Genomic DNA, 10263 nt, shown 5'->3' on the forward strand with positions numbered 1-10263 from the left:
TGTAAGATGCTTCAAGTACATGTATGTTTCATTGTACCAACCAGGGTTTCAGAGACTGCAATTTCAGCTAATTTAAAAGAATAATCAGGTTAATGTTTTTGAAGCAGGTGTCATTTCCAAGTATTTTGACCAAACTTACAAGAATCGAACATGTACATCTAAAATAAAATATATGGAAGTACACTACCAGGCTTGCCTTGGATGCTGAATCTGGCCTTTATTTTTAATATGAGTGACTAGGTTAAAAGTTTTTTATGCTAGTCTCATTTTCAAGTAACTATAAGGCCTATTTTGTCCAATCTTCCCTGGATCCATTACCAGGCTTGCTTTAGATTCTGAATTCAACCTACATTTTATGGATGAGTGAAAGAGTCAAAATTTTTGGAGCAAGGAAATATTTGGAAATAGTCATTCTAATATAACTATTAACCTGTTGAATGATCACAATCAAATTAGAGATATTGATGAAGGTTATTCAAATGCAAAAATTTTTTTTACCTTGAAGCTTTATTTTGAACTTGAACTTACCTCAACAAAGTCAAGATGTAGTTATGCTATACCCTGACACCAGCCTCAGGGTTAGCATTTGTGCCATGGTAGAGTTTTAGGAGCAAGTCCATGTTCTAGTAAGTATAAGTCGTACCTGGACCAAAATTGCATGGATGATGCATTTAGGAATGGACACTACCAGACTTGCTTCGGATGCTGGATCTAACCCACATTTTCCAGATGAGTGACCAGATAAGGTTTTAGGAGCAGGTCCATTCCCAAGAAACTGTAAGTCCTACCCCATCCAAACAAGCATGGATGATGCATCTAGGAATGGACACTACCAGACTTGCTTCAGATGCTTGATCTGACCTACTTTTTCCAGATGAGTGATGAAATTATTCCCAACTCACTACCCTGACCAAACCAGGATTAAAGTGCTTCGGATTTTGGATCTGACCTGCATTCAATCCCAATGAACTTTAAGACTTATTTAAACAGAACTTGCTTGAATATTGTTATCAGAATAAATACTAACTGTTAAGAAAATATGATTTGAGATTTGCATTACTTAGACTGATTACATTCGTCGAGGTGAGCTTCATAATCTTTGATTACCTATGTTTTTTCTTACCTTAAACAAGTATTGTTATAAAAATGTAATCTATTTTCATTTATTAAAAAATTCTGGTCGGTGTTTTCAATCAGGATTTGCTATAAAAAAAAATCAGCTCTCAAAAATTTGGCTATTTCATTTCTTCTTAACATATTAATAATTTCAGAGGCGTAGTCATAAACTTAAATGGGGGGGGGGGGGGTGTTCAACTCCCAGAAAAACCAAAAATCTTTGACAAGCGAAAAGAGGTCATCTATTTAGGGGTCACCAGCATATAAGTTTTCCATAGTATTCAATAATTATATCGCCAACCCCACCCCCTGGTCCCTACGGCCATGCGTGTCATTTAAAGAGATTAAGTAAAATCTGTGATAATCACAAATACAGGATTTGTAATGGGGGGATAACTTCGTTCCAGCAGGGGATCAGGGGTCGCATTTAAGCCCCAAGTAGGTCCAAAGGAAGAAGCCCGGAAGCTCCTGGGTTTTCATGTATTTCAATTTGCTTCCGATAGTTATGTACCTTCACGTAAGTATGGCATGAATAATATTAGTCATCATACTTTGAATGATGGGGACTTAAGAGTAGGAGGCAAAGCCCCTCGAAGCTCCTGGGTTTTCGTGTAATTTAAGAGTGAAAATACAAAAAATAGCGGCATTGGTTAGTTTTATATCAGAGTATGGCATTCATAATATTAGTCATATCATACTTTAAAATTTTTAAGGATGGTGTGGGTGTGGGTCTGTGCCCCTCACGGTCCCCTTAAATCCGCTAGTGATATCAACCCCTATCTAAGCTAAATGAGAGGACTTCAAATAGTGTTTAATCGTGATTGACATTTATCATAGGTACTGAATATACCGAAATCAGAATACTTAAATGTTGATGAGATTTGGATTGGCTACATTTAGGATATATTCTTGAATTGCTTTCTGTTGTTGAAAATAAAGTAAATTTGCCATAAAATGAGGTTTAATATAATTTCAACATAGCTGTGGTTTTGTTCTACATTAATTAATGGGGGCGCTTATACATACCCCCCCCCCCCGGCTAGTGCACTCAATCGTTGCCCCCAAGTGACTATACGCCTATGAATCTAACACATCCTCTGTTGCTTTTATTTAAGCGCTTTGAAAATTTATACATGTTTTCACAAATTAAATATTGTGCTTTTTTAAAATTAATTATTTGGGGGGGGGGGGTGATAAATGTCTATAGATATGAATTTTCTTTTTCATATGTTTCTAGATGTTCATATTTTGCATTCATTAACAGCAAATATTTGTTTAAACTCCAAGACATCTGCTTATATTGGTCTTTCAATGCTGAAACCATAACTTAACGGATGTCTGAAAAAATGTTTTCCTTCTTGGCGTTCAAAGTACGAAAACTCCTTCCTTTTGTCACGCTAACAGTTATCTTCCTTCTCAATCATATGACAAATCACGTGAGTCTCACAATACAGAGAACAAAATGGCGGATAACGTGCTGACAGGGCTTCCTCTTGCGTTATTTATTCTTTCTCTATTTGTGCCAGGTGTACAGGCTTTTGATGCCGGCGATGCTATAGCGCTTGTACTTGGACTTATTATTGGAATTCTAGGCATATGTGCATGCCTAGGCTACTATGCCAGAAGGAGGGCAATGTAACAGGTGCACGTATTCATCGCTTCCCAGAACATTTTATATTTATACAAGAGAGAAAGAAAAAAAATCGTTTTTGGATGATTGAAAGGTGTGAAAGTTGTGCTTCTTTGCCGATAGGAAAGTTTACAATTTATTGTTGGAGAAAAATGTGGACCGTTGTTGAACTAAATGGTTCTAGGATCCTGATAGTACAGACGGGATTACTCAAATTGACATCGGCAGTGGACATGGTGGATGATTGTTTTCATTGATCATTTTGACTTTTCTTTTGTGTGATGATAGCTCATTAATCATGTACAAGTAAAAATTGTAAACGTTACTGTTTTACATCTGTGTAAAAACTCAAAGACTCTTGTTTCTCAATTTCTGAAAATTCCAGTTACATTTTAAATACATTTATTTTGATGCAGCAATGATTTTGTTACCTAATTATTTGCAGTGGTACTGTGGAATCATTAGATTTTGTGGGTAGCCATCATCAACAAAATTACATCTTGTGCAATTTAAACTAAGGTATCAAAGACGTATTAGCTTTTGTAGATGTAAGTGGGTAAATTAATGTCTCCACAAACCTGTAAAATTTACGCAGTTCTTCACAAACCTGTAAAATTTACTCTAACAGGGCAATTCTCCACAAACCTGTAAAATTTTGTGCCAGTTTTATACTTTCAGGGACTGGGAAGAAGGAACAACGATGGAGGAGCAGGGTCAACCAACAGAGGAAGACGAGATGACGAGTCCATTTCCCATCTCTATACAGCAGCCAACATGGCCCAAAATGGTAAGTAACTTTTCGTGATTTGTTGCATTGTTTTGAAGTTTTACTAACAGTGTGCCAGTTTTATACTTTCAGGGACTGGGAAGAGGAACAACGATGGAGGAGCAGGGTCGACCAACAGAGGAAGACGAGATGACGAGTCCATTTCCCATCTCTATACAGCAGCCAACATGGCCAAAAATGGTAAGTAACTTTTCGTGATTTGTTGTATTCTTTTGAAGTTTTACTAACATTGTGCCAGTTTTATACTTTCAGGGACTGGGAAAAGGAACAACAATGGAGGAGCAGGGTCGACCAACAAGAGGAAGACGAGATGATGAGTCCATTTCCCATCTCTATACAGCAGCCAACATGGCCCAAAATGGTAAGTAACTTTTCGTGATTTGTTGCATTCTTTTGAAGTTTTACTAACATCGTGCCAGTTTTATACTTTCAGGGACTGGGAAAAGGAACAACGATGGAGGAGCAGGGTCGACCAACAGAGGAAGACGAGATGACGAGTCCATTTCCCATCTCTATACAGCAGCCAACATGGCCCAAAATGGTAAGTAACTTTTCGTGATTTGTTGCATTCTTTTGAAGTTTTACTAACATTGTGCCAGTTTTATACTTTCAGGGACTTTGAAGAGGAACAACGATGGAGGAGCAGGGTCGACCAACAGAGGAAGACGAGATGACGAGTCCATTTCCCATCTCTATACAGCAGCCAACATAGCCCAAAATGGTAAGTAACTTTTCGTGATTTGTTGCATTCTTTTGAAGTTTTACTAACATTGTGCCAGTTTTATACTTTCAGGGACTGGGAAGAGGAACAACGATGGAGGAGCAGGGTTGGCCAACAGAGGAAGACGAGATGACGAGTCCATTTCCCATCTCTATACAGCAGCCAACATGGCCCAAACTGGTAAGTAACTTTTCGTGATTTGTTGCATTCTTTTGAAGTTTTACTAACATTGTGGCAGTTTTATAATTTCAGGGACTCGGAAGAGGAACAACGATGGAGGAGCAGGGTCGACCAACAGAGGAAGACGAGATGACGAGTCCATTTCCCATCTCTATACAGCAGCCAACATGGCCCAAAATGGTAAATAACTTTTCGTGATTTGTTGCATTTTTTTGAAGTTTTACTAACATTGTGCCAATTATATACTTTCAGGGAGTGGGAAGAGAAACAACGATGGAGGAGCAGGGTCGATCAACAGAGGAAGACGAGATGACGAGTCCATTTCCCATCTCTATACAGCAGCCAACATGGCCCAAAATGGTAAGTAACTTTTCGTGATTTGTTGCATTCTTTTGAAGTTTTACTAACATTGTGCCAGTTTTATACTTTCAGGGACTGGGAAGAGGAACAACGATGGAGGAGCAGGGTCGACCAACAGAGGAAGACGAGATGACGAGTCCATTTCCCATCTCTATACAGCAACCAATATGGCTCAAGGTTGTAAGTAACAAATTGATTATTTAAATGAAGTTTGTCATTTGTTAGGGAATGTGAGTGATTTCCTTTGATGTATTTGTTTTCTCTTTTTAAGCAGAAGAAATTTGAGGCTGACCAGGATCCTGAAGTGAAGAGCAGTCCCTCTGCCATTTAACAACGTTCATGAGCAGAAAGTGCGGTAAGATTCATACTTGACCTCTGAGCACCTTTTCCCAATATTATGGCTTTCCAATTGATGTTGGCTTTTTCAGGCTTTGACCTCTTGAGTTTGAATTGACAGGAAGCAGAGATAGCCACCTCTGAAGGTCAGTCTGGAGTGTTTTCTGCTGCATTCAGAAAGTATGGGGTGTATAGTAGTTGTAAGTAGCGTTACAAAGGTGTTTCTTAGTCTTAGGTTTAGTTTGTATAGTATTTCCGGTAGGTGTAGTTGTGTTGTAGTTTGAGTTAGTAAATAGGCTTTAGGTGATAGTTAGACATCTTAGAGGAGTGTAGGTTATTATTGTAATTAAGGTATTAGTTAGTTAGTGCATGATTAGTGCTTGTGGTGGATAGGTTTGCATGATTAACACCCTAACAAGCAGGGTTCTCCATGAGCTGTTTTACTGTGTTGGTCCCGACACAGAAAAATGTTCTCTGACACAGTAAAGATTCAAATTTTATCTGTGCGACACATTAAAAATTTTGCTGACACAGTAAGATCTGTGATAATAAAAAAAAATTTGAAACATACAAATTCTCTCTATCTGAAACAAAATTGATCAAACAATTCTACCATCTTTCAATTCTGTACGATATCTAGATCACTTAATTATGCTTTCACCTTGCATAATCAATTATTTCCTAGACCCTCAATGGACTTGACGCATGAAGAAACAAAGACAAAAAATTGGATTTCAAACTTCCATGTAACGCTTAATTGGTACTAGTAGTTGCAATTAAAGTACATTGTATTATTTTAAAAATATATTTAAATGTCTTTTCTTCAGAGCCATTGCTCTAGAATTATGTTTGCAATGTAAATCAAACATAACACTGTACCAAAATCATTTACTTGATGTAAATAAATAGTTTTCAATTTTAAAGGAACTTTTAAAAGTATTTTACTATTCCGAAGTCTCTTTTTTTTGTAATTCCTTAATTCGATCAATAAAATTGACAAAAAAATTATGACAAATTTGCTTTAAAAAATTGTAAGTAGTTCAACTTCATAGACAAGAAATTCCTCTGCATTTCACAACATGTGCTAATATGTTCGACCATACGATTTTGGTAATGAATTGGTGATTTTTTTAAAAATTGTGTGCATGTATTTCTAAGTAATTATAATGAATAGTGAGTCAGTTGCAAATTTGATCGCTAAAATACCGTGAAGTTTTAGTTCTTTGCGTAAACTCTGCAACACAGTAAAATTTCAAACAATGGAGAACCCTGAACAAGTAACAAGCTACTAAAACTACTAACGTCTGCTAAATGTTGTGTGACGCGTCTAGTGTGTTGGTGTTAGTGTCTGTGTGCTTGTCACCTCTCGCTTTCAGCCATCACCGCTGGCTAGCAGCAATGCAAAAAGGGGGAAGAAATTCTAATGACTTCCCCTGCCAGTACATAGCCTCTCCACAACAAGTCCTATGCGATGCCTCCACGTGGAAGCAGACGGATACTGGGTATCATTTTGTCCCAGGCTAAGTTCGCAAGGACGCACGGGAAGATGAGTCTCAAAAGCATTGGTAAACATCTCATATAGGATCTTTCCTGATCACAAACCCAATTTAGTAGTAGAATCAATTGATATAAGTGCTGGTTTTTAAAAGAAGTGAACCTTTGTTCATTTTATGTCTTTGTCATCTTTTTAGCTCACCTGAGCCAAAGGCTGAAGTTAGCTTTTCTGATCACATTTTGTCCGTCGTCTGTCCGTCTGTCCATCTGTATACTTTTCACATTTTCGACTTCTTCTCAAGAACCACTGGGCCAATTTCGACCAAACTTGGAACCAAGCATTCTTGAGTGAAGGGAAATTTAAATTGTTAAAATGAAGGGCCAAGTCCCCTCACAAGGGGAGATAATCAAGAAAAGACAAAACTAGGGTGGGGTCATTAAAAAATCTTCTCAAGAACCACTGGGCCAGAAAAGCTGAAACTTCTGTGGAAGCATCCTGGGGTAGGGTAGATTCTAAATTGTTCAAATCATGAGCCCCGGCGGTTGGGCGGGGCCACAATGGGGAATCAAATTTTTACATAGAAATATATAGGAAAAATCTTTGAAAATCTTCTTCTTAAGAACCACTGGGCCAGAAAAGCTGAAACTTATGTGGAAGCATCCTGGGGTAGTGTAGATTTCAAATTGTCTAAATTTTGATCAGTGGGGTAGGGTGGGGTCACAGTATGTGTTACAAGGGGGAAATCTGGTAAAGAACTGAATGGTCAAAATATATATAATACTGTAGATTCCTTATTTTTCGCGAGTAATTATCGTGAATAAGCTTTTCACCGTCAAATCACAAGAATAATAATTCGCAAATGCATGGTTGGTAAAGAGATTTTACATAGATTTCAGCGCCATAAAAGTAAAGGCGAGTTATTTAATTTTGTGTGTGGTGCTTCTCACAAAATTACGCGAAAATTAATTCCACGCACATATTTAGGAATCTACAGTATGTAGGGATATACTTTTTTTTTCTCAAGCCACAATTACTTATATTGATAGCAAATCATCCTTTGTGGTAGTGAAGATTTCATTTTGTTCAAATCATGTCTACCGGGAAAAGGTTTGGGCCACATTGGACAATCAAAGTTTTACATTGGATTATATTGGAAATATTTTTAGAAATCTTCTCAGAAACAAATATGTCATGACTGGTGATATGTATATGGTAGCATCTTCATGTAGTGTAGATTTAAGTTTGTTCAAATCATGACTCCCAGGTGTAGGGCAGGGCCCCAATGGTGGATCAAAATGGACAGGGGAATACTGTAAATCACTTTTTATTCGTGAGAACTTTATTTTCACATTATTATGCTAGACGGTATGGTCGCGAAAATTTCATTCTCGCGTATAATATAATTCCTTAAGATTATATAGAGCAATGACCACAATTTTGAAAATTTTGTCTCGCTAATGAAGAGTCATTTACTATCTCGCGAAAGTAAGGTGTCGCGAAAATTAAGTGATTTACAGTATATAGGAAACGTCTTCTCAAGAATACCAAAGCCATATATAGTCATATTGATATGGAAGCATCCTTCGGTAGTGTAGTAGTGTAGATTCAAATTTGTCCAAATCTTGATTCCAGGGGGCGGGGGGGGGGGACATCAATGGGGATAAAATTTTAACAAAGGAATATATAGGAAAAAAATTTATGTTCAAGAACAGCTAAGCCATTGTTATTGATATGAAAATGTCTCCAGGTAGTTATTCAAGCCCCCTTCTCCTCTTCCTAAATTTTTATACTTTTCAATACTGGACTAATTTGTCATTTACAAGCCAATATGCTTAGGTGAGCATACTGCCCATTGGCCACTGGTTTATTTTAGAAATCTTCTCACTTGGTATGAAGTGCAAGTGATCCCCTTTTGGTGTCTGTTAATTTTTATCTTTTTAAGAGGAATACTTTTAAGGCTGAACAGGATCCTGAAGTGAGGAGGACTCCCTCTCTCATTGAACTGCATACAGCAGCAGAAAGCAGGGTAAGATTCAGATTTTACTTCTTGTATCTTTGCTTGCCTATTGATGTTGGCTGTACCAAGCTTTAACATCTGGACCTTCAATTGACAGATTTCAGTTCCCCTTTGATTCAGAAGAGGAATATGAGAAGAGTCTATCCCTGTCTGTGTTTTGCATGTGTTATGTTTCAAAAGTGGTAAGCAACAAGCTGCTTTTTACTGAAGCTTCTCACTTGGTATGAAGTGCAAGTGTTTCCCCTTTTATGTCTCTGTTTTATCTTTTTAAGCAGAAGAAATTTAAGACTGACTAGGAATTCTAAGTGAGGAAGAGTCCTTTTCCCATTCCGCTGCAGCCATGAGGAGAATACTTGTAAGAATCAGACTTTACTTCTTTTTTTACCTATGGAACTTCATCATGACCCACTTTAACAGGCAGGAGTCTTACAAGTATTTTTTATTTAATTATTTCTGACATATCTTTGTCCTCCCTACTCTAAAGTAATTGTGCTTTCCTCTCCTTGCCCCAATATTCCACCTTATTCCTAGCTATCATAACCTTATTGTCTTTATTTGCTTTTTGATTTTCAAGCTAATAATGTTGTAATGATTATGTTCATTTGAATTTCTGTGATTATTACATTGCTTTGTATTATTGCGTATCTTCTCTCCATCAAGTATTTTCAAGGGAATTAAGAGTACCAGTGCTGACCAAGTGAGGAAAAAGAAGAGTCTATTGCCAAGCTTTGTACAGCAGCCAATATCTGATTAAGAAGTGGGTAAAAAGATTTATTTTTTGCAATTTACAAATTTTCTTTATACACTTATCAAATCATAGGTCCAGGGGGATTTACTTCTGCTGCACAACAGCAAGACTGTGTTGCAATAACAATAGGGCATCCCGAGGATGTGTTGTTTCAAATTAGGTTACATCATGATCCCTTTGGACTAGGATTAGTAAAAAAAATATGAATTAAGAATTTTTCCTTTGATGACAAAGTCAAGGTGACTCATTTGAACATTTTGTCACAAGGTATTTTTGTTCATGTTTTTTTCATTATCTTTGGATTTCCTTTGTTAACAAGTAGAAAATGAGACTGATCTCAATCAGTTAACAAGAATGTGGAAAGTAAGGACTTACTACTGTCTAACCTAAACATTGATGGTTAGTCAGATCAGATGCATGTAAAGCTCTAGACCTTGCATTATGTGAATTAGAGGAGATTTTGACTCTCTCATTGCTTGGATTCTTAGTGTCTTTTTGTTAATAGGCAGACGGTTATGCTGGCATTGATCCTGTTTCCAAAAGCAGATCAACATGATTCCTCAAGACTCCAAAGAGATCAACTATGGGACCTGAAAGTAAAGGTAAGACACATGTACAAGCTCTGCAAAATCCTTCTATTCTGTAAAAATATGTTAGCTATATTTCATTTATTAAGATTTTATTAATATTTATGTTGAGTCCTTGTAATTTCTTTTTTTACAGGCAGACTGCCATCAATTTCATGTTTCTTTGATAGCAGACAAATATGCTTCAACAATAGTGCAGAGAGTAATTTAAGGTTTGGACTGCAAGTGATGGACACACTAAATAACTCAACTCGAAGAATTCAATGGATAGTACTGAGTACATTAT

At 37.0% G+C, this 10263-nt stretch overlaps 1 long non-coding RNA gene across 1 annotated transcript; it reads left to right on the forward strand.

Moving 5' to 3' along the window:
• Window positions 1-8487: 8487 nt before the first annotated feature.
• Window positions 8488-9980, forward strand: LOC134266261 (uncharacterized). The gene is made up of 4 exons (XR_009991934.1): window positions 8488-8651; window positions 8740-8824; window positions 8915-8997; window positions 9896-9980. It is a non-coding gene; the product is annotated as an uncharacterized LOC134266261 (long non-coding RNA).
• Window positions 9981-10263: the final 283 nt, after the last annotated feature.

Source organism: Saccostrea cucullata, unplaced genomic scaffold, assembly GCF_032062105.1.
Source record: "Saccostrea cucullata isolate Sc308-1 unplaced genomic scaffold, CSIRO_AGI_Scuc_v1 ctg20021, whole genome shotgun sequence".
NCBI classification, from domain to species: domain Eukaryota; kingdom Metazoa; phylum Mollusca; class Bivalvia; order Ostreida; family Ostreidae; genus Saccostrea; species Saccostrea cuccullata.